This window comes from Sinohyriopsis cumingii, chromosome 1 (genome assembly GCF_028554795.1).
Source record: "Sinohyriopsis cumingii isolate HCF-2022 chromosome 1, ASM2855479v2, whole genome shotgun sequence".
Classification (NCBI taxonomy): Eukaryota; Metazoa; Mollusca; class Bivalvia; order Unionida; family Unionidae; genus Sinohyriopsis; species Sinohyriopsis cumingii.
In genome coordinates, this window is record NC_142961.1 from 55,185,835 (window position 1) to 55,211,836 (window position 26,002).

Consider the following 26,002-nt stretch of genomic DNA (forward strand, 5'->3'; position numbering starts at 1 on the left):
CCGACAACGATTCATGCCTGAAAACACCGTGGCTGTCATCAGTCCTCAAACGACCCACTATGTCAAGCGTCAATACTCGGTCAAAGCTCTACGCTGGTTACATTACTTGTGCGACAAGGAAGACAAATGGATTCAGCATGCCCGCAACGGAGGAGGCGAAAAGACCATCGGAACGTATTCGGTCGATGGCTGGGACTTAGAAAACCCCAAGATCGTGTACGAGTTTAACGGTTGCTTATTTCATGGATGTCCCGTCTGTTACCCTGACCGTGACACTAAAAATCAGTTTTTGCAACGAACCATGGAAGACTTGTACCAGGACACTTGTCAGCGACGCCTAAAGTTAGAACAGCAAGGATACCAAGTGGTGGAAATGTGGGAACACGAGTACGATCACCGTTTGAAAACCGATCCCGAGTTTAAACGCCTCGTGGAAAGTTACCAGTTCATGGACCCGTTGAACCCGAGGGATAGTTTGTACGGAGGAAGGACCAATGCCACCTGTTTGCTGTACCAAGCCGACGAAGAGAAAGGAGAAGAAATCAAATACTTGGACGTGTGTTCGCTGTATCCCTACGTGTGCAAATATTGTCGCTTTCCCGTAGGGCACCCGCAATTGCTGACGGAACACATCGACCTGAAAAACATTCGATAATACGAAGGCTTGATCAAGTGTAAAGTTTTGCCTCCCACGAACCTATACCATCCCGTCTTACCTCACCATTGTCAAGACAAACTGATGTTTCCCTTGTGCAGTACTTGTGCCGAAACGTGCAACCAGGACCAACCTTGCCATCACAGCCAGGAAGAACGGGCCTTGACGGGAACCTGGGTCAGCGTGGAATTGTTCAAAGCTCTGGACATGGGATACCAACTGTTAGAAGTGTACGAAATTTGCCACTTTCCTAAGACACAACAATACCACAAGGGTGACCCTACTCAGAAAGGCATTTTCGCCGACTACGTGGATGCCTTTTTGAAACTGAAACAAGAAGCCAGCGGCTATCCTTCCTGGTGTCACACTCCCGAAGACCAAATACAATTCAAAGAGAAATACTACGAACAAGAAGGCATATCTTTAGACCACATCGAAAAAAACGAAGGCAGGCGATCGTTTGCCAAAGTGATGTTAAATTGCTTGTGGGGTAAAATGGCACAACGACCGTGTTTACCCAAGACGGAATATTTGACAGAACCTTCCCGCTACTTCCAGATGATTCACGACAAAACCAAATACATGAAACACGTGGACGTCGTTCGCGAGGATTTAATCTTGGTCAATTACGAAGAAGATCTGGACTTTGTACAAGAAGACCCTTTTGGAAATGTCATCATTGCGGCTTACGTGACAGCTCATGCTCGCTTAAAATTGTACGAAGCTTTAGAACTGTTAGAAGAACGCGTCCTGTACTTTGACACGGACAGTTGCATTTACATCCATCACCCGAGTCAACATCACCCTGACATCGAAGGAGACCGTTTAGGAGCCTGGATAGACGAGCATCCCGACGACAAGATTCTAAGTTTCGTCAGTGGTGGTCCCAAAAATTACGGCTACGAATACCGGGACAAACAAGGAGAAGTGCACACGACGTGCAAAGTGAAAGGACTGACTCTGAATCATCGTACCAGTCGAGTGGTCAACTTTGGGGTATTGAAAGAAGCCTTGCAATCGGGAGAGGATGGAAACTTTAAAGTGACCACTTATCAACCGAACAAGATTGTACGTTTACCCACTCACCACATCGTCAGTCGGCCCCTAGAAAAAGTCTATCAAATCGTGTACCACAAGCGAGTGAGACTTCCCAATCACTTTACGTTGCCGTACGGTCACGTCGGTATTGGTCTGTATATGAAAAGGAACCCTACGCAAGATCGATAGTTCATTGTTCATTGAAGTAACTTACCATGTCGTTGACGAAGAAGAAACCAGATTGGTTAGGAGTCAAATGTTGGACATCAACGAGACCAGGGTTTTGAGGCTTGGACACAAGAGGTGGCCCAGTATGCACGAGAGTTATTCAAGGAAAAAAGTTACTTTTCAACCTGTGTTAGTGACGGTGCCAGAAGAACCCGTCACCCAGGACAGGACTGTCGTGGACAGGCCTGAAAGACCCTTTCGGGAGGACACTTGTGTGACCTTACCCCCTACTATAGAACTGGTTAGAACTTTACCCAAAACATGTGGTTGTTGTACAGACACTTGTTTTTATTCCACGTTCATGGTTATCATGTGCCTTTTATTCTTGTACTTAAGCCTTTGGCTTTTATGTATTTTTGTCTTTCGTATTCATGTTTGAAAAAAACATTCAATAAACGTGTTCTGAAAAAGTATATAAACTCTTGTCTTGTTTGTTTTTCGTGTCACAAGTGACATTCCTCACACTATGGTTACCTCTGCTGTCTCTGCTCCCTCTTCCTCTACTGTCAAAGTCATCGACGAACACTTAGATCGTGCCAGTTGGGAGGCTTTGTATCTTCGCCATCCCTTTAACATGCTCATTGCTGGACCTAGCGGTTCTGGCAAAACCGAATTCGTCAAACGTTTGATCGAACATAAACATCATTTGATCGATCGACCCCCTCAACGAATCGTGTGGTGTTACAAAGAGTGGCAATCGGCGTACAGCCTCTTGCGAGAAAGTGAAGGCGATTCCATCGTGTTTGTGGAAGGCATTCCTAAAGAAGACGACGGCATCGTCTCTGACTCCCGTCAAACCCATTTGGTCATTTTTGACGACATGTTAGGAGAAGACGAAGAAGAAATTAAACTGTGGTTCACGCGCAAAGGGCATCACCGTAATGCCAGTGTCGTTTACATCACCCAAAATTTGTTTCAACAAAGTAAAGCCCATCGCACCATCAGTCTCAATGCGCATTACGTGGTCCTGTTTAAAAGCCCTCGAGATAAATCGCAAGTGCAAGTCTTAGCCAAACAGTTAGGAACGCCTTGGTTGACTCAGGCGTACGACGATGCCACTCAAACGCCACACGCCTATTTACTCGTCGATTTGAAACCTACAACTCCCGAGGATTTGCGATTTCGTACCCACTTGTTTCACCACTGGTGCCAAGACGGAGGGCCTGTCCTGTACACGTCTCCGTCCTCGACTTCATTTCACTCCACATAAAAAAAATCTATAAAAACCTCAGACCCTTTTTCGTCTGTCTCACACTCAGTGCGAACATGACGTCCCTTCAGTCGCATCTTCCCGTCAAATTGATTCGTGCCTTGTATGGCATCAGTCGAGAAAAAGATCCACAAACACGAGCTCGTGTCTTAGAAGCTAGTCTCAAAGAAGTCTTACGATGGTTCACGGTGACGGCACGTCAATTACTCCAAGGAATCATTCAGATTCCTCATCAAACCAAACGCTTTTTCGATCGAAACAAAGTCGCTTTGGTCCAACTGGCCGATCCCCGCATCGACACTCAAACCAAAAAACAAATCATTTTGAAACCTGGAGGGAGCGGTACTCTAGGAGGGGTCATCATTCGCTCACTCTTAAGATGGGATCCTAATGCCCCCAAAGTTATACCCAAGACAAAAGTCCAACGAAGCCCCAAGAAGAAAAAGACCAGGTCCCCAAGGAGAACTTCTCCAGTGGCAGGACCCTCCTCTGACCAGACACCACCACCCCGGAAAAAGAAAAGAAGCCCCCAGAAAAAGAAACAGAGAAAAAGTCCCCAGAAAAAGAAAAGTCCACAGAAAACTAGTCGCAAGAGAGGCACTTCGGCCAGGACGCAACCTTACACTCGCAAACCACGACCTGCCACGGCGGTGACTGCGTCTCCGGCAGCCTCACGTTTGTCCACTTCTCCGTTAATGACACCCAGAACTGTAGAGTACTTGGAGACGTTGATCACACCAAGAACTTCTCCGTTGATGACCCCCAAAAGAACTTCCCCAGTGGCAGGACCTTCCAATTTAGTGGCAGTGGCTGCTGCTCACAAAGTACCTTCTCCCAAAATCAAAGTTCAAGAAAGATCGGGCATGTTACAAAGTTTACTGGATTTGTCCAAGCAAGAACTGGCTCGATTTAGTCCGTTACGTACCCCTGCACGACGTGTCATGCCTGTCCTCAAACTAATACGACGTCAAGACAATCAGTGGCGACGCGTTCCAGTATAAAAAAGGCCTGTGACCAAGTCGGGGTATCAGTGTTTGTTGGTGCTCCTGAAGACTCAAAGATGTCACCCTCCAGAAAACCCCAAGGAAAGAAAAGGAAAGGACTGCCACCACGTTTAGCCAAACATGGGGACATGTTATCTGTCCTGTCCAAAGCTTCTCCACCCCTACGAAAAAAACTCATTCAAACGGCCTCCAAAGAGGTCATCGATACCGTGTGCGAATGTTGTTTGAACGTTTTGAAAGGCACGATCCCTTTGTCCAAACACCAGAAACAATGCTTAGGCAAACATCGTCACGTTCTTCGCCAAATGGTTCAAAAGAAAATTCTCATTCGTCAAAAAAAGAAGATGTTAGTGCAACGTGGAGGTATTTTACCTCTCTTGTTAGGCCCCATACTGAAAGGAGTCTTGGGAACCATGATGGGAGGACTGGTGGGAGCAAGATAAAAAGGCCTCGGAAGTTCCAAGATCTCAGAATCGACCCCTGACAACCCCATGGAAGGACGAAAACTAGCTTTAGTACCTTACAAACGATGGATGGAATACCATCGGTGGCAAGAACAACACACCCCGCATTTACCTCCCAATCCCCATTTGAGCGAGATGTCCCAGTTACAACACGAATTGCAGTCCTTGATGGATCGCCAAGATTTGTCCGAAACAGAAAAATCGCAAAAGTACGGTCAACTCTTGCAACGACTGCAACTCTTTCACCAGAAAGCTTTAGACGAAACAGCTCTACCCACTCTGAAAGATTTTAAGACCTTGATGAAAAGTCCAGCACCATCACCAGTACCAGTACCTGCGATGGTTACAAGAACAAGCTACCTACACTTTACACAAACCCATTCGACGCAAGTTTGCCAGACGTCGCACCCGAGTGGAAGGCATCGATCATCAATGGCAAGCCGATTTAGCCGATGTCTCTCATTTGGCCAGCTACAATCGTGGCTACAAATATTTGTTTTGTGTCATCGACGTCTTTTCCAAATTTGCTTGGGTCGTACCCTTGACTTCCAAATCGAGCAGCGAGTTAGTGCGAGCCCTGCAACGGGTGTTGAAACAAAGCGGTCGTCACCCTCTTCGATGGCAAACGGACAAAGGTACCGAATTTCTGAACCAAGCTTTCCAAAAAGAATTAAAGAAACGTGACATTCATTTTTTTACCACCGAGAATCCCGAAACCAAAGCCAGCATCGTGGAACGTTTTCAACGCACTTTGAAAGAACGCATGTGGAAATATTTTACGCATCACCACACTCTGAAGTACATCGACATCTTACCGCACCTGTTGCAAGCGTACAACCAATCTTACCATCGAAGCATCGGACGTGCCCCGCAAGACGTGACTCCCGACAACGAAGTGCTGGTGTTTGAGCGTCTGTTTGGTACGTCCCCGACGAGGGCTGTCCCCAAGAAAAGTGGAGAGTTGGCCGTAGGAGACTGGGTGCGCATTGGCAAAACCAAACGCACTTTTGACAAAGGTTACTTACCTAACTGGACGACCGAACTGTTTCGCGTCACTGGACGAGTGCATGGCCTTCATCCTGCCGTCTATAAATTGGAAGACATGAACGGAGAAGTGCTCAAAGGAACGTTTTATTTGCCCGAGTTACAACGTGTCACCAAAAAAGAAGACGACGTGTACGACATCGAAAGCATTCTCGAACGCAGAACCCGTAAAGTGGACAAACGACGTGTCAAAGAAGTCAAAGTACGTTGGAAAGGATATCCGCCCAGTTTTGATTCTTGGATCGACGCTTCGCAAGTCATCGGCTATAAAAAGAAGTGACCATCATGCCTTTTCACACAGACGCAGCTATGTCGACCACTCCTCCTTCACCCAGTTCTTCTGTGCAAGATTTACAAAAACAACCCTTGTGGGTGTGGTGTGGAGAACGTGTGCCTAAAACGCAAATCGTCTTTTTCTGCCAAATCTTCGTGGTGTATTGTGTCATCGGGGCAACAAGGAGACAAACAATTGTGGACCATTTTATTGAGCAGTTGCATCGGTTACCTGCTTCCCAATCCCTCCCTGAAATTCTCCTCGAACGGGAACCACGGAAACCTTGTGTCCAGTGCCAGTGTCAGTCACCACTCCAACCACAACCAGAACCCCATTTTGGGCGGAGACACGCCTCTGACGTCCACTAACCCCTCGGACAGCCACAGAACTCTGGAATTATGAGTCACCAAAACCAATTTTACTTAACCTTACCCAGTGACAGTTCCATGGAGGTGTTTCCCCACAACACGTTGTGCTGTTACACGGCCAAATTACCTCAGGCCATCCAGTTAGATCACGAAGCCCATTGGGAAGTGGCTTTAGTAGAAATGATTCACCCGACCCAAGTCCTCAATGTCCTTCCCAATCAAGATTTTTTTGATGTGGAAGTTCATGACGAGCAAATGCAACAGTGGATGGATAGCAATGTCAAATATGACAAGAAAACCCGTACACAAAAGTACACCACCTATCACTTGTTCATTCCCCCAGGCTATTATTTTAGTGGTCAACATTTGGTCAGCACCATAGCCTCCAGGTTTAATGTCGTGTTTCTGAAAGCTTTGGAGCATGTCAACAAAAGTGTCACCATGGAGTACCACAAAGCAGCTCGTCGCTTCTTGATGAAATTTGAACGAAGTAAAATCATGTCCATTTTATTTTGTCCTGAATTGTTTGACATGTTGGGCGGAGACATGGACATGAGAAAGACCATGATGAAGAAAAACGAATTACCCATCGTTTACGACAACGAGTCTTTTAGCAAGTTATTTCGTGCCCCGGTAGAACTGAACCAAGGACTGAATTTGATGTTCGTGTATTCCGATGTGGTGGAGTACAACGTGGTGGGACACACCTCCGTACCGTTACTGCGTGTCATTCCTTTCAAAGTGGATTCTGCCACGAACGCTGACGAGGAAGGTGAAAACACTTACCATGTTCACCGCGAATTTGTCCATCCTCACTATTTGCCTGTCAGTAAGTCGTATTTGGACACGGTCAACATTGCTATAAAAGGAGATCTGGGACAAAATATTCCATTCACCAAAGGAAAAGTCACGGTGAAACTCCATTTTCGAAAACGGTTCTCTCACGACTCGTAAGTAAGTCATGTGTCCAGTGTACCGAGGGGTTGCTCGACAGCGAGGACACGGTTTAGGAGACATGTTAAAATCGGCCTTTCGTTCGGTGGCCCCGGTGTTGAAACCGATGGTGACACGCGGATTGCACGCCTTGAAAGATGCGGCACTGACGCAAGGCAAAGAATTTCTCCAAAATGTGATCATCGACAAACAAAACCCTAAAGAAGCCTTCATGAGGGCAGGCAAAAGTGTCTTGCTTCAAACGGGCAAAGACATTTTAGGCCGACAAGACACACCTATAAATGCCCTGCACGCTACCGAGTCAGGCATTCAGCAAGGACAAGGCAGAAAGAGACGACGAAGAAAACACCCTTTCACCAGACTTCAAGCGAGAAAGGCCAAGAAAAGAAGAACCGTTCGAGACTTAGACGTTTTCGATTATTGAGAAAAGAGACAAAAAAATGATGCGCCGAGAATCTTGCGCTTGTTCCAAGACGGAACTGGATCTGTTTGCCATGCCCCACACGATGATGACGATGCAAGAATCCCAATGGGTGGAATTTCACCCCGTCTCCTCACTGACCGATTCCGCTCCCATCGAGTTTGAAATCAAAGGACAGCCCGAAGATTACATCGATCTGAATAGCAGTTACTTGTACCTGAAAGTCAAAATTCTAGATAAGACTGGAGGTGCTATAGACGATGAAGCAGTAGCTCCCGTCAACAATTTCATGCATTCCTTGTTCAGTGGAGTGGACTTGTACTTGAATAACAAATTGGTCAGTAGCAGCATGGATACTTACCCTTATCGTGCCTACCTGGAAAATCTCTTGACGTACGGAATAGATGCCAAGAACACTCATCTCAATGCCTGTGTGGTATGGGAAGCTGACGAACCTACCAAGTTTGAAATGTTGGAAACTGATGAAAAGAAAGACAACAATGATGGATTTGTAGAACGAAGAAAGAGAATCACGGGAGCCGACACAAGTTTAGAACTGATGGATCGTTTGCATTTGGACATGTGGTTGCAAGAAAAGTATTTGCTGAACGGGGTGGATGTCCGCCTGAGACTGAATCGTAGCAGTGCCGCTTTCCATTTGATGGCTGATAGTGACGGTTACAAAACCAAAATCCTAGAAGCCAGACTCTACGTACGCCGTGTGGAAGTGTTACCTAAAGTGGGAAACGACATCAGTCAGACGTTGAGCAGAACGACCGCCAAGTATCCCATACGACGCGTGGAAGTGAAAACCTTCACCATTCCCAAGGGACAGCGATCCATGATCAAAGATCATCTGTTCCAAGGACAGTTACCCAAACGTTTGATCGTTGGTATCGTCGAGAATACAGCCTTCAACGGAGCTGCCGAAAAAAATCCTTTCTACTTTCAACACTTTAGCGTGTCCAAAATCGAAGTCAGTCGCGATGGCAAGACCTTGTGTACCCGACCTTTCGAACCTGACTTTAAAAAGAAGAATTACTTGAGATCGTACTTGTCCTTGTACGAAGCCACCGGACAGTTAGGAACCAATGCCAATCACGGTATTACGTACGAGGATTATGCAGGAGGCTACGCTTTGTGGGCTTTCGATTTCACTCCAGACCAAGGCAGCGACGAGGGACATTTCCACCCTATAAAATCCGGCCAGATTCGTGTGGAAATTCAGTTTAAAGACCGAGACCCTGATGAAACGGTGAACGTCATCCTGTATGCAGAATTCGATAATGCCATAGAAATCAACAGTTTGAGAGAAGTCATCCTAGATTACTAGAAACCATGGAAGACTGTTATCCCTCTTTACCTAGTGGAGAAACTTTTAGTGTTGGATTATTGTTAAAAAATGTTAGAGTTGTTGTTGTTTAGTGTTAAGTGATTTTTGAATAAAAAAATGTTGTGTTTTGAAAAAATTGTTTGATGTTATATTGTTGGATTATTGTTAAAAATGTTGGAGTTGTTGTTTAGTGTTAAGTGATTTTTGAATAAAAAATGTTGTGTTTTGAAAAAAATGCCTTTGTCTTTTGTTTAGCTATAAGAATGTTGGATTGATGCTCTTTCATTTCTTACTATCCCTCTCATGACACTCACTAAACGTTGCGACTCAAAAACCGTGTGGGGGATGTTTTCCTTCACGTCCGCGCTTTGACTTTAAGAACCGGGGTTGTTTCCAGTCTAACCATCCATTGTCAACTCATCCTCCTACGAAGATGTGCTCCAAACTAGCTAAGCTCAACGAAGCCTACGTGAATTTGCATAGGGTCAGACACAGTCTGATACCGAAGCCAGAAGAAATAGAGAATGTGAGAATGTTAAAAATCACTGAAGACCTGATAGAAGAGCTCTTCAGAGAAGAAATGAACAGGGAAAAAGAAGAATGGACAGAGAAGTACAGACTTCAGAGACAGCAGCAACAGCAGCAACAACAACAACAGCAGCAGCAGCAACCTGAAGCTGACAGAGGCTTTGTCGATTGTCGTATCGACACCAAAGAGTTCTTCTTCTCTTTTCGAAGAAGCAGACCTATCGCCAGAAAGTCTATCCTCAGAGGACATCGCATTCTTAGAAACTAAAAAGAATGCCATAGCAAACAAAAAAAAAACAGCCCTTTTCAGGGCTACCCCAATACTCTAGAAAAGAAATAACGATCGATTTGCCAATGTGTGTAGGTAGAGTAGTGTGAAAATAAACACTAACTCTTTTTAAAAAAAATGTGAGGGTATGTGTTTGTGAGTTTGTGTGTTTGTAAGTTAGTTGGTTAGTTGGATTATAGTGGTTTTCGTTCTTTTGAACATGTACCACTTTTTTATTCACGCACTGCGTGATTTTTAATTACTCCTGGGGGAAGGAAAAGGAGCCTCATCCCCCAGGCTTTTATGTACTCAAAGAGTACTTTTTAATTTAGCCACTCAGGTGTAGGACTAACTAGTCCTTAACAACCTGACTGAAAGGCTAATAGACATGAGTGGGAATAGTCACACCACACACTCGTGTTTCTTAGTGGGAATAGTCACACCACACACTCGTGTTTCTTAGTTGGATTGAAATGCCCCAGGTGTCAAACCAAGCAGTATGTGACTCCCGCCACGATTGGTCGGCAGCGATGACGTCACATTAGGACACCCGGTCTTGTGGCATTGACGAAGTGGCCCGCTTTTTTGATATCATCAATTGCCTTTCCCAGTCCGATATTCCGGTAGACAGAGCCTTCCTTTTTTCCACTCTGTTTAGGTGGTGCAGGTTCATCAGCTTCATCGCCGCTGGATGATGATACTTCCAGGGCCGCTGCCAGCGTGGAAGTTTCAAATTCTTCAGTGTCGTCTGCCAACATTGCCTGGATTTGGCTGAGTATGTTAGTAGAAATAGCTGTGGAAGCTTGATTTAAAAGTTCAGCCAGATGTCGTTTAAGAGACAAGGAGACGGTTAGGAGTATTTTTTTTTATATTTTTTTTATTTATTTTTTTCGTTTTCTTTTTTTTTTTTATTCATGAATTCCTTATTTATTTTGATTCACTATCTTATTGGTTTGGAATGAAAACTTGTTTTTATGGTTGTTTGTATGTTATTATGGAGTCCTGTTTTAATTAATTCCTATTTTCCTATTTTAATTTTGTGTGGCCTTAATTGGTTTTTATTATTCGGGGTATGAACGGCTGTGTCAGTTTGTGAACCTACGAGACCTAGCAGGCCGTCATAATTCCCAAACAGTGATTTTGTAATATTCGTCCTTAACTGGTTTTTATTATTCGGGCTATGAACGGCTGTGTCAGTCTGTGAACCCACGAGACCGAGCCGGCCGTCATAATTCCCAAACAGTGATTTGTTATATTTTTAACTGGTCTTTGATTTACTTTCTTAGATTTTTTTGAGTAGATTGGATTCGTGTATAAAACTTATGATATTTTTGAATGTTAGATTAATATTGGGGTTTGTGTTCATCAAGAATTCTGGGTATGTTGTAGGGGATCCAATTTTATGCTGTTTAACTTTAAACTTAGCCCTTTCTTTTTCAAGTGTATGGCAGTTGTTAAAAATATGCTCTATGTCTTCTGGGACCCTGCAGTGGTAGCAGTTAGGGTTATGTGGTTGTGGTCCTATGTACTGTCCGAAGCTGTTAGCCAGCTTGGTTTTGCCCGTGAGTATTCTATTTATGAATTTTTGTTCACTGCCTTTTGTTTTGGGTGGTTTCCTATTTCTACATACTTCTTTAATGATGGTTTTTAGTTTCCTGCCTTGAGTGCTTGTGTTCCATAATTCCTGCCATTTATTATCAATGAGGGTTTTAGATATGCTATTGAGTTCGCATATGCTATAATCTAGGTTGATATGAGTGGTTTCGTTTAGTTTTTGTTTAGCTGTTATATCTGCCATATCGTTACCTGGTATGTTAATATGGGATGGTATCCACATAAATTCTACTTGTAAGTTATTATTGTTCAGTATTTTTAACAATAAATTGGTTTGCCTAAGATAGTTTTCTCTTGATTTGGTGTTGTTATTAAGTATTGAGTTTATGACGCTTAGCGAGTCACTTATTATTACCGCTTGGGGTATTTTGTTCTCTTTGATCCATTTGAGTGCTTCAAGTATGGCCCAGAATTCAGCTGTGTATATAGAACAGAGGTTAGGTAGTCTTCGTCCTACTTTAATGTTAAGTTCGGGGATTACGTAAGCTGCTGCTGTTCTGGGTGGTTCTGTAATTTTGGATCCATCAGTGTAAATCTTAATGTAGTTGCAATATTTTGAGTTGATTTCTTCTGTACAGATTGTGTTTAGTTTGAGTTCCTGTTCGTTTTTATTGCCATATTTCGTAATGAGGGTGTTAACTGTGGGGTTGATATTTATCCATGGTTCTTTGTCATAGTGATTTGCAATTTCTGCTTGGAGTTTGTCTGTAGGAAGTTGTTCAACTAATTGATGGACTAATTTCCCTGCTGGTATGTTTTGTGATAATTTAGTTCTAAAAGGTATGTTGCATTTATTTATAGCTAGCCGGGTGGGGTGTGTGTCGGGGTGTGTTGTTAGCCTGGCTGCATATCTGAGGGTGAGTTCTTGTCTTCTAAGGTGGAGCGGAAGTTCTCCAGTTAAGATTTGAAGTTCCACTAGTGATGTGGATGGTAGTGCACCAGTGCAAATAATTAGGGCCTTTCTTTGTATGCTATCTAGTTTTTTGAGGTTATTTTGCGGTGCCGAGTTGTAAATTTGGCATCCGTAATCTAGTTTAGATCTAATTAACGATTTATATAAAGCTAGTAAGGTTTCTTGATTGGATCCCCAGGTGGTTCCTTTAAGGGTTGTAAGGAGGTTAAGGTCTTTATTGCACCTTTTGACTAGTTCGTTTATGTGGTTTCCCCAGTTTAGCTTGGAGTCATAATGCATTCCTAAAAATCGTGCTACATTTACGAATTTAATTTCTTGATTTTGGATGGTGAGTTTGGGAAACTGATTTTGTAATTTACGTTTGGTGGTGAATAATACTGCTATGGTTTTTTCATGGGATATTTTGAAACCCCATTTATCAGCCCATTTCCCTATTTTGTTTAAACTTGTTTGAATATCGCTGATTACTTTGTGGTTGGAAGGGTTTCCTGCTCTCCATAATCCACTATCATCAGCAAATTGTGAGAGTTCAATTAGTTTTGATGTTAAGTTGGTGTCCAAGTCATTAATCATGATGTTGAAAAGGGTTGGGCTGAGTACGCTCCCTTGTGGTGTACCGTTTTCAAGTGTGTGTGGTTCAGAGTAGGTGTCGCCGACTCTGGTTGATATTTTACGGTCAGCGAGGAAGTTTTCAATGAATTTAAACATTCGACCTGTGATGGCGTAGTGGTTGAGTTTGGCTAATAAGCCTTTGGTCCATACAAGGTCGAATGCCTTTTCGAGGTCAATAAATACTGCAATTAAATTCCTATCAGCTTTGCGTTTGGAGTTGAACGCCAATTTAATTGCGGTTTCTAATCGTATTAGTTGATCCGTGGTGGATCTTTTGTTTCTAAATCCGCATTGATTATCGGAGATTAAATTATTGCTCTCTAGATGGTGTTTGAGTCGGTTGGTGACTATGGTTTCCATGATCTTACAAATGTTGTTTGTTATGGAAATGGGTCTGTAGGAGCTAATATCGTTAGGGTCTTTTCCTTGCTTGGGTATTGGAATTACTATTGCGTGTTTCCATTTATCGGGTAGTTTGCCTGAGGTCCATATTTGGTTTAGTAATTTAATAATTGTTTGTTTAATGTTATTTGGGATATTTTTGTATATTGTGTATCCTATCTGATCTTCCCCTGGGCTAGTTTCGTTTTTGGTTTTCAATGCTAGGTCCCATTCGTAAGTTGTAATGTCTTTATTTAGGTTCGAGACTTTGGGACCGAGGTCTTTAAAGAGATTACTATGGGTTCTTACTATGGGTTCTTTCTACTTTGTCCCTATGTAATTGAAATGCTGGGGTGTGGTTGGTGTTGCTACTCATATCTGAGAAATGCTGAGCTAGTCGGTCAGCCTTTTCTTTATTAGTAATGGCTCCAGCTATTTACACTAACTCTTTTTTTAAGATAGTGTGAGGGTATGTGTTTGTGTGTTGGTGCTTGTAAGAGCTAAGGTATGTTTGTGTGAATAGTAGATTATGGGTTTCTTTATTGTTTCTTAGCGTAGGTGAAGAGTATAGTTAGGGTTCTGTAAGCGCTCACGTACGATTGTGTGGATAGTAGATTATGGATTTTGTTAATTGTTTCTTAGCGTATGTGGAGAGTATAGTTAGGGTTTTGTAAGCGCTCACGTACGATTGTGTGGATAGTAGATTATGGATTTTGTTTATTGTTTCTTAGCGTATGTGGAGAGTATAGTTTGGGTTTTGTAAGCGCTCACGTACGATTGTGTGGATAGTAGATTATGGATTTTGTTAATTGTTTCTTAGCGTATGTGGAGAGTATAGTTAGGGTTTTGTAAGCGCTCACGTACGATTGTGTGGATAGTAGATTATGGATTTTGTTTATTGTTTCTTAGCGTATGTGGAGAGTATAGTTTGGGTTTTGTAAGCGCTCACGTAAGATTGTGTGGATAGTAGATTATGGATTTTGTTTATTGTTTCTTAGCGTATGTGGAGAGTATAGTTTGGGTTTTATTATATGAAATGAAAAAGTAGGGGGGATGTTTTCCTTCACGTCCGCGCTTTTCGTATAAGAACCCACAGTATTCGTCGTTCAAACCATTCTGCAAAGAATAAAAAAAGAAGATGGCTTCTAAGCAAATGGACAAAATGGAAAAATTGCAAAACGTCCTCGACAATTTAGGAATGATAGAGCAAATGTTGGTTAACCTAAACGAGGATCACTATTCTTATAGTCCCCATCGAGTGAAGATGGAGATAAACAATTTACGAAAAATGAAGGTAATCATCAGTGATCTGTTGAAAGAAATAAAGGAGGAGAAGGAGGATGAAGAGGAATAGATAAGGATGAGAGCATGGAATGAAAAAATTGAAAAAGAAGAAGAAAATGAAAAGAGGAAGAAAGAAGAGGAGGAAGAGAAGAAGAAAGAAGAGCAGGAGAAAAAAAAAGAAAGAAAAGAAGAGAAAGAGTGTTGGAGATAAAATAAGGACTTGGTGGAGAAAAAGAAGAAACTAGAAGCAGAAGAAGAAGAAGAAAACCCAAAGGCCCTTTTCAGGGCCAGCCATATTTCTCGAAAAGAGATAGCCTTTCCATTGCCTACCCCTTTTTTAAAATTTAAATTTAAATTTAAATTTAAATTTAAATTTAAAAAAAAAATCCCATATTCAATTCCCCTTGTCCCTAGACAAACCCAAACTCTATTCCCCCATGTTAAATTCCCCCTTGTACGTAGAGTGACCCACGATTTTTCACCATGTTCAATTCCCCTTGAGGCTAGAGTGACCCAAGACTTTTTCCCATGTTAAATTCCCCTTGAGGCTAGATTGTCCCACGATTTTTCTCCATGTTAAATTTCCATTGAGGCTAGATTGTCCCAGGGGGTCCTGTAATGATAATTCCCATGGAGGCTAGGGTATCCCCATTTACTACTTTCGGTTCATTCAGTTCTTTTACGTTCTGAACAAACCTTAATGAGCATACTTCTCATTGTGTACTGGAGAGTTAGTTGCTCCTCGTGGACATTTCTATAGACCTTTCAAAGACCATCTGGCTACGACACGGTTTTCGAACAGACAATTCCAGATTTATTCGCAAGTCTTCCATTGCAACTACCGATTTAAGAAAAGCAATGGACTGTAATTTACTGGAGACGGACTGATGGAACTTTTCGATGAATAAATTCCAGAGCCAGACTTATCACCTGCTTGCTGAACTTCACACAGACATACCTGTGTAGAACTGAGTTATTGTCTCATGTCGGTGAAGGTGGGGCATGCAAGAATTTTCTAACGGCAGTTTCAGTTGGAAAAGACTATGTCAATAGCAACCATTTGCAAAATCAACAAATGTTGCATGCGTATTTTCAGCGCCAAGCGAGGCAACTTTTAGTACCATTTTTATAAGTCTTTGGTATGACTCGGACGGGGATCGAACCCGCGACCTCCTGCATCAGATGGCCGACGCTCTAACCACTAGGACACCATATCGGTACAGGTGGCTTAGTGGTTAGAGCGTCCGCCTCGGATGCGGAAGGTCGCTGGTCCGAACCCTGGCAGAGTCATACAAAAGACAACAATGGTACTAGCAGCTGCCTCGCTTGGCGCTCAGCATTAAGAGGTCAGTGTTAGGACTAGTCGGACTAGTGTCAGGATAATGTGACTGGGTGGGATATGATGCTATATGTCTGCAGCATGATGCCTCAGAACTTGACATCATTATAAACTGCCACACTGCATCATAGCAATATGACTGAAAAATTGTTAACGCTAAGTTAAAAATCCAACACACACACACATACACACATATATACCTCCCGTAAAAAACAAGGCGAGGGCCACCAGGGAACCACACTGCATTGGTTGCATCATAAAAAGGCGTATGTTTGTGCTTACAGTATGCTTTCACGTGCTTTGTGAATTGTTTTCTTAAGGAGGTATCAGAGAGAACCAGAAAATAGTAGGCAATCGAATTAATCAACAGGAGCTTTGATTGGGAAATTCCAGAGTTGACCTTTAAGTTTACAGGCTGAGTTTCTTTTAGACTGCCATGGATATAAAACAGATTACAACTCGTTTCCTTTAAATATTTCACAGTCAAGTTAAAGGAATATCATAGGGCAAAAATATTTATGGGAAAGGCAATCACCTGTCATCGTGCTTAAGAACTGTTCCAAATTACATTTAACAATCAGAGAAGATGCTGCAAATGAATTCGGTTTCACTACCAATGTCAATATGTCATAATTCGAGCGGAGAAGTTTTAGGCTATGACATGATCACCAATCTACTTCTTGGTATGATGACGGGCTATTATTAATGTGATTAACTAAATCTATAAGGAGTGGTGTTTCTTGCGGGTTTTTTTTATAAAACTAAGATACGCCATTGTCCTTATATTAAACTCGACAGATTAGAAGTAATGAAGGGCTCGGTCATTTCATTTTCTATTTCCCAACAAAATTCTAAAAAAGAAACGTGTCTTTACTGCAAAACGTGTTTGATACACGTGTGCGACTTTAGGCTGCAAAGTAATAAACAGGCTTTTGGTTGGATTGTATAGCATAGTATTTGAACAAATAAGTATTTTTGGTTTTAATATTTTTTAATGCGCTGAATTAACAAGAAAAACGTGATATATATATATATATATATATATATATATATATATATATATATATATATATATATATATATATATATATGGGGTAGCCGCTTACTAGCCGGCCCAGCAAACTTGAACGACCTTTCATCGAGATATACCTGCATGAAATCGTTAGCAATATGATTTATTTTCTTTAAAAAGTCGTGACCATTGCATTCGTCATCTCTTGAATCCGCTGACAGACGAGACAAAATTACGTCGTTGCTGAAATTTGACCTGGATCTGGCCATTTGCATCCTGAGTCAAATGACTATACAAATCTCGCAAACAACATGTCAGTGACATCCGAGATCATATAGTCACGTGATATCGACAAACAAATTGTCAAAGTTGTACATAGAATTTGGACATATTATATAGAAGTCACTTAATGGTTATAAATAAATATAATGCACACTTAATTCTCAACATATTTATTTTGAGAACAACGACCAGAAACATGTCAGTATCGCAGCAGGGTGGAGAAAACCAATTAAAAGAAGTACAGAGCACGTGTCACGAGGTTTTAGTTGGTGTCACGTGACTACCACATTGACATGTGCTATCTACGCATTCTATAGAAATTAGGTGACTTCTATTTATATGTTCGATTAATTTTCCCACAGCAACACCATAAATTGTTCATTGTTGATATCACGTGACTGTATGACCTCTGACAGAACGAATGTTATGATCGCAATTTCTGAGAAAATAAATCATATTCCGATCGATTTCATGCAGGTATATCTCAATGAAAGGTCGTTCACGTTTGCTGGGCCGGCTAGTAAGCGGATACCCCATGCCGACATCAAATGGTGTCGGCGAATTCCAAGTTTTCAATAGGGAATGGACTCTGACCCTACACCCCAACATACATGTCCAAATATTAAAAATGGGGTGGCAAGGGTCAGAGGAAACTCAGACTATATCCTCATATCATACGTACATAGCCACTGCTGGTAGAGGTTCACCACAGGTGTCCCTCTAAGAGGAAAGTCATGGGGAGGTAGGAGACAATGCCACAGATCAGTAGTCAACAAAACTGATATTATCATATTACTACGTTCACGGTCCAAAAAATTCACAAAGACTACGGTACACGACCATGTCAAGTGCACACTTGATTTGAATCAATTTTTGCGTGGGCACAAACTTTGGACCTGAGTGTGGCCCCAAATACAAATATATGAAGACATACGTTAATATACATGATTTGCATCAACTTAACAATTATTCTGTCCAAAGTGTACCCCCTTTTGACCATCGTTGTTCATAAGCTGCCCTATGGTTTTTGTAGCAAAGCGTCTGGCTACTTATTAAAGGATTGCAAGTGTTGTAAGTTTGTCCTCCAGAGTTTGTTTTGGAATATGCTCGTCCCTGTACGAGTAGGTAGTTATTCCATCAGGGAATCTCCACCATTTGATGTCAAAGGGGGACAAACTTGCTTTAGTGCAACAGTACACACCCATCCGAATTTCCTTTGACCGAATGAAGGCCGTAACCTAGATAAATAATGAAGTCTAAATCCTATATTATCATGCTAATTATATATTATATACACACACACACACACACACACACACACACAAGGGCGACTTTATATTTAGTGATGTAAGTGTAGGCGTTTTTCACAATGGCCCTCATTGTTGCTCTTCCAACAGTCTTTGACTTTACCCTCATGCCATATTTAGCCCATAAGTGACCGTTGCATGTTGATCACTTTTAATTTTGTCCCCACACGTCACGTGATGCAGTCATGGGGGTGGGTAGAGTCTCATATGGATGAAGTGCTCAAGAGCTCCAGTTTGGACAAAACACCAGCTGTTCATACTATTCTGCGATTATATAAATAAATCCGCAAGTTTATGGTATCAGTCAATGCACAGATTGAGAGCTAATGTGTTTTCGATCGATAACCATTTCTCCGCGCTGATTCTTTTTTGTGCTCGTAACTGTATGTGACTTTCCACTTCCGCCAGCACAGCCTCAAACTCGGCCGCACTGATTGTTTTATGCTCGATTATGGCCGCAAGTAATTCGCAATAGGAGCGTATTCGTGGATGCAGTAAATTAATTTGCTAGCACCACCAGAGACACCAGTTCCGACAGACCCTATCACTGCAGAGTTCGTATCCACTGAAGCTGAGGCTGCCAACAATGCCAACAATGCATAAATCGCAACAAGGATGGTCAGCTGCATCTGTGACACCTCATTGTTGGGTCCGCTGTACTCACGTAATCATCGCTATATCTTGCTAGTTGCAGAATTCTTGTGACCACGTAAACATTGTCTAGAACTGGTTTGATTTATTTTTCATCGATGGATTAATGTGCACTGTTAAACAATAAAATGATACCGTTGTCGACAAATACCACTAGAGTGTTCCCATCATAAATTTTATTGATATATCGTGCCAGTTTCTCTAAACTTCCAAGAATGCTTCACGTGGAAGGAAAAACCTAGTTGTGTCTTGTACTTGCTATTCCATTTTTAATTCGTTGCGGTCTCTGGCTGGACACGAATAATAATGAAAATTTCTTTTGCTTCGATCCACTAACACACTCGATCCACTCGCATATCAAATGCTGGATCAAATATGTCTTTCACTGAGCCATTGCAAACACTTCTAGTTTCTACTTATAGATTACTGATTTTCTTTAATAACACTGCGTGTCGGCTTTAACACTTATGTCTAAATCCACTCTCCATTGCCAGATTTGAAATCGCTGAATATGACCATCGCTGCTGAGCGGCCTCGTCAATGACTTTACTAAATTCAGGCGGCATTGATTCTGTCGATGGTAATGCAAGTGGAACCGTCGCTGGTTCTTGTGTTATTAATCGCTCTAATCGAACTCGAACCGACTGAGTTGCCTGGTACCCCAGTTATTTACTTCAGCAACAGTAGACCGTTTAGTATTATCTACACTTGCATTGCAACTTGCTACGCGCGATTATAAAGCTGTGGGCGCTTTTAGCGCGCTCGTAAATAATCCGCGAACGTTACCAAGCCAACTTCCGTAATATGTCAGTTCTCTCGCGTTAACTACAGGAACGGGTTTCACACGTCCACGCACAACTGTTATTATTATTATTATTGTTATTATTATTATTATTATTATTAATTATTATTATTATTATTATTATTATTATTATTATTATTATTATTATTAAATGTCAGTTTGATATCTAATGTACAGTTGCATTGATAAGTGTTTGACCGCGCATACCAACAACATGTCAGTCTTGATCTACAAGGGAAAAACGAAAATGTGTCAGTCGATCTTTATGGCATGGCAGATAAACAGGTGCTGCGGACGTACTCAATATCAAATCAGCTGGTTCTAAGGTTGGTGAAAACCCAAACAGACTATAATCCTGAACAACTACTCCTGTTGTTTCACACATGCATTCATAAGTACCACTGATGGCGTCACAGGTTAAATTGATCTGCCTCGTTGGGGGTAATTCTCATGTTGGGCTCATGTTAACGAATATACATTTTGGAGTCATTGTCAGTCAACACCTAAATTCTTCCTCGGCACCGATCATTGATCTAAGTAATATTGTCACACTGAATTCAGGATTCGGGAATGAGATAGTAATCATGGCGATAACGCTCTGGGCTGTATTTACAACCACATGTTGCAGTGAAGCATATTTTTCGTGTATCACACGCACCGTCTCATTTGTTTCAGAACTGGTAGTATACATTATGAATATCTTCAACATTTTCATGCATCAGCGCACGATGTGTGTTTCTATCTATAAGATGTAGTTTCATTAACGATTTTATGTGCATTGTTGTACGTACGAACTGATCCCACGAGTATTTCCAGTCAATCATCTAGATCGTTAGTGTCGCACAGTCCACCAATGCCACTTCCTATATTTTCTTGTAGACGGTACCACCTATATGTTTGCCCGTGTAACCACTTATTGTATTCCTTCTGCAAGTCAAATCTGGGTCTATGTTGTTGATCTAAATACTTTTTAAAATTTTGGTTTCTTGCCTCTTGTTTACTTTTCAGCTTTTCTTGTTCATTCATCCACATTTGCATTATTTTTGGTGTGTGTGTGTGTGTGTGTGTGTGTGTGTGTGCGTGTGTGTAGGTGCATGGTATTGTTTTTTCCGCAGCTTTTGGTAAGAATTTTTCGCGACCTACCTAGGACTTTGTTCTGCTGAATGTTGTCTTGATAATTCTTGTTGTGGTTGTATCATTGGTTGAGTTGTGTACTTTGACATATATTCTGCCCATAAAGTTTCACTTGTTATAGTGTCTTTGCTTTCAAATGCATTACACGTTTTACAAAAATGAACCCACTGTTCACCAGCAGCTTGTTTCCTTCCAGTAAGCTACCTGAATACCATTTTAGGCCGTTCATGTATTTATTACGAGTCTTTGATGGTATTTTTATCATGTGATCTCTCCAGTTGGGACTTCTGTAAAGAGCAAAAAGTAGACTCTACTAGAGGCTCTGTAAAGATTACTGCATCCATTTTGATGCAACTTCGAATTATCTGAGAAATACTTGAACTGTGTTTAATGCCTTAGCACTCTTGGGACGATAAAGGACTGGCGGCTCTGTTTTTCCATTACATCGTACCACTGCTTAACAGAACCCGCATGGAATATGTCCAGCGACTTACACTGGTGCACGTGTGGAAGGGCCACAAACGGGGCCAGTGGGTGAAAGCGCCTACTCTCATACTACTTATTTTGATCCTTTTATTGGAACACTATTTTCCGATAGCGGAACCTTTTGTCGTTGATAAATTCTGGTCAAGACAAATAACGGTCGACATTTAGCAACGAAGTAGGCACACATAGTTTCTCCACATCGAGTCTGCTCAGTCTGCACTATAACGGTTTTAATTAAGATGAGAGAAATTTAAATTTCTACTGAATAATGTGTTATTTTGAAAAAGTGTAAAACTTATTTCAACCCAATTCAGTGATTCCAACTTATACCATGCTATCATTTGCTGAGATCCCTCGGAGGAAAGGGCTAAATATTTTGTCTTTTTCAGGGGATCATTAAAATTATATTTTCTTTCAGGCTTTCTCTCTCTTTATTTCTTTCTTATCTGAGAGCGATACAATGTCCCTTGTAGTAATGTTAGACTTTTGTAAATAATAATAATAATAATAATAATAATAATAATAATAATAATAATATCTTTATTTAAATAGGGTAACTAATTTAAGTACCACCCTCTGCTCTACAGAAGTTGTTATTTGGTTGTTTTCTTTGGACAAAGTATTATCAGTCGTAGTCAAGCAAAGGATTTTCATGGAAGTTTTCTTTCTCTCTCTCTCCCTCTCTTGAAGAAAAAATATTTATAGGTAGACACATGTACAGATACGTACTAAAATGCATTATGAAACGAGGAATTTTAACAGTATATATAAATATAAACATTTGTTCCGTCCCTTCAATAACTGTGTTTTGAAACGACTTTTAAGGTAAATGTTCAAGTGTCCAAAGTAGTTAATGACGAATTTTACGGTAAATGTTCAAGTATCCAAAGTAGTTAATGACGACTTTTAAGGTAAATGTTCAAGTATCCAAAGTAGTTAATGACGACTTTTGCTAATATGTAAGATTAGATTATTCTGGGAAAATGTGGCGTCTAGTCAATGATTAATTCAATGTTATACTTTGTCATAAAAATATTATTATGTACAAACGGGTGAAATACTGAGTAGATAGATAAATAGATAGATAGATAGATAGAATACAAATAATCTTTTGTTTTTTTTCTTCAAAGTATTATCAGTCGTATTCAAGCAAAATATCATCAGACAAATTTCTTTTCTCTTTCTTATACAAGACTAAGCTAGAATATAATGTCCAAAACAAACAAAATATAAATTAAACGATTAGTAATACGATAAATCCCACAACAGGATTTAATAACTTCAAAAAGCAAATAATAAATATTTGTAAAGACATTTTTCTTCATAGTTTGTTAATATGTAAGTTTGAAATACTGCATGTGCAGTTTTTATTTGAAAGGATTTAACTGAATCAAAGGGCTGAATGTGAGTAGGAAATTAGATAGTTTGCCCCTAAAAATATTGTAGAGTACCTTTGAATTGTTATATATGTACTGTAAAATACTTACACCGCTTAGAATAAAACTGAACCTGCAGCATCCCTTACTTTATCTCTAGAATATAATAACATTCCCATCTAATGACATCTGAGATTTTTTTTACTGCATGTGCTAATCGATGAAGGATTGCAGACAACAAATGGCTCACCTTTTAAACTCTCTATCCATCCAGAATTTTGAAGCCAAAGTAAACACGATTTAAATTGGGTGTCATTAGATGAAATGACAGCCAGCTCTTCCAATTTTAACGGAGAAACTTCCTCAAGAATATTTATCCTCGTAAGAATCTGTTTGAAGTAGCTTCACTCGAATTACGTTAAACAACCTACGGAAGAAAATGTCTCTTGTGACGTCCTAAGTTGCATCCTAAAAGTTTATTAGCAAACATAACACTATAGGCATTGACAATTGTGACACTTTTACCAGCGTGCCTGTGTATATATAATGTGATAGTGGATAGATAAAACTTTGCCTTTTGGTCAATCAATACAAAACGCCAAGGTCCTGTCACGTATGTTCATCCCTATGAACATTGCAATTCGACGTGTTTAGGACAAGAGCGCTCTCCATATAATAATTATGAACCGAGTCAACACGCATAGAAAGCATATTTTAAGCAAGCGCGAGTATGCAAATAACTGAAGGCATTTGCACATATTTGGCATCCAATTAAAAGCGGGTAATAGTGTTATCTAACCAATTTAAAGTCACCGAGATAAAACTGAATAGGCAACCGCACGAACGTGATCATTTTTTAATCCATTTCACTGGAATGAATCCATCAACGAGCATCTAAATTTAACCTTTCTCACATCTTAATTTATGAAAAGTGAGTTAGAAAGAGCCAGTCTCTAGTCCTAGCGAAGGCAATAATAAATATCTGATAATCTCTCTGATAAACACAAATGCTGACAGCAATTTCTCCCTGCTGCAGTGAAGAAAAGAGCGCGCTTCCTTTGTAACGGCAAAACTACTCCACTGCTAACACTGATGTAAGCTTGTCCATCGGTGATAACAAATACAGCGACAGATGTAGTTGGATTCTATAATTTTGCCCTTTTCTGATAGGCAGATATTTACAACACCTGCTGTATCGATATTGACAATACTTACTTGTCATTGTGACGACTGCTAACAATCTGTTTCCAGGTCGTAGATAATATAGGAATATTTTCAAGTACATCAAGCAGCTTGTATTTTATTTTTAAAGATCAAGGCATTAGCATCAGGGACGTCATGGGGGGGGGGGGAATTTACTTGTGCTGTAAAATGTAAAATTGTTGTTGCCTATATACGAAAATTAACAGGCCCGTCAAGTCCCCTCCCCCCCCCCCCATCAAGTTTTGTCCCCATTCTGAAAAAAGTTGAAATGACTTCCCTGATTAGCATGCGCGCACGCGCGCGCGTGTGTGTGTGTTATTTGGATTTCTAACGTATCTTTTAACAATTTTTCAGTCACATTATCCTGACCCCAGACCAACGAGTCATAACACTAGTCTCTTAATGCTGAGTCATGCTGAGTTCTCTGCGAGGCAGCTGTAAGTGCCATTTTCTTCTTCTCATAAGTCTTTGGTATGACTCGGCCGGGGTTCGAACGGACACTCTAACCACTGGCCCACCGGAGCGGTCGAACATCAGCATAAATGTCAATAGTTAAATATTTTATGCATGCATATATTTGCACATACATGCATTAGGGAGAAAATTAGACACATAGATAGATAGATACATAAGTAGGCAACCAGGTGGTAAAATGTATTGCCTGGTCAGAATGTCATTTTTAATGTACCATTGCTAGTCAGACAAACCAGCCCCACCCCACCCCACCCCCACCCACCCCACCACATTTGTACTGATCCTGATGGACCGTTCTGGGTCTGATGTCACCTATTCGTTAAAACTTGCAGTTTGTAGTAGGCTCATTTGTCCGCACACGTCAGAGTTCACTCAAGACATGTATTTCTCGCGAGTCTTTAGTTACAATTGACAGAAGGGCACTTTCTGCATATGAACAGAATATTACCGGATTGACAACATGTAAATCCGCGTGGAATAGCACATCCCTAAATCCTGATTTAAAAAAGCACTTGTAACTTCGTGGCGACAAAGCTGTTGCATTCGATATAGCAATCAGTCTAAAGCGGCTTCCGCTCATTCGCTCTTTTAAAAATATTCGTTGCTTTCGTTGTTTGATTCTACTTGTGCGTCGCTGGATTTTGTTAATGTACCTATTTATTTAGGGGCAGAGGTTAATACTATTTTAAGCACGTGATTTACTAAACATTCCAGCTATTATATTTGGCGGAAGAAATAGCCCGGGAAGAACCACCAACCAGAGACTAACAAGGTTTCTCACATACCCGTAAGACTTTAACCAGTGTGGACAGATGTGAGGTGTAAGTGGTTTGTAAAAGAAACATGTCAGGTATAAGTGGTCTGTAAAGGACGGGTGTGACGTGTGAGTGGTCTGTAAAGGAGAGAGGTGAGAGGTGAGGTGTGGATGGTCTGTAAAGGACAGATGTGAGGTGTGAATGGTCTGTAAAAGACAGATGTAAGGTGTACATGGTCTGTAAAGGACAGATGTGAAGTGTGGGTGGTCTGTAAAAGACAGATGTGAGGTGTGAATGGTCCGTAAAGGACAGCTGTGAGGTGTGAATGGTCTGTAAAGGACAGATGAGAGGTGTGAGTGGTCTGTAAAGGACAGATCAGAGGTGTGAATAGTCTCTAAAGGACAGATGAGAGGTATGAATTGTCTCTAAAAGACAGATGAGAGGTGTGAATGGTTAGCAAAGGACAGATGTGAGGTGCGAATGGTCTCTAAAGGACAGATGAGAGGTGTGAGTGGTCTCTAAAGGACAGATGAGAGGTGTGAATTGTCTCTAAAGGACAGATAAGAGGTGTGAATTGTCTCTAAAGGA

At 41.1% G+C, this 26,002-nt stretch overlaps 1 protein-coding gene across 1 annotated transcript in view; it reads right to left on the reverse strand.

The window, feature by feature from the left end:
* The window catches only part of LOC149806895 (regulating synaptic membrane exocytosis protein 2-like), a 228,986-nt gene extending 204,966 nt beyond the window's left edge, over nt 1-24,020 (reverse strand). Inside the window, exon 1 of the mRNA XM_089959250.1 lies at nt 23,233-24,020. The gene's annotated coding sequence lies outside the window, so the exon portion shown is untranslated. The remainder of the gene's footprint in view (nt 1-23,232) is intronic.
* Nucleotides 24,021-26,002: the final 1,982 nt, after the last annotated feature.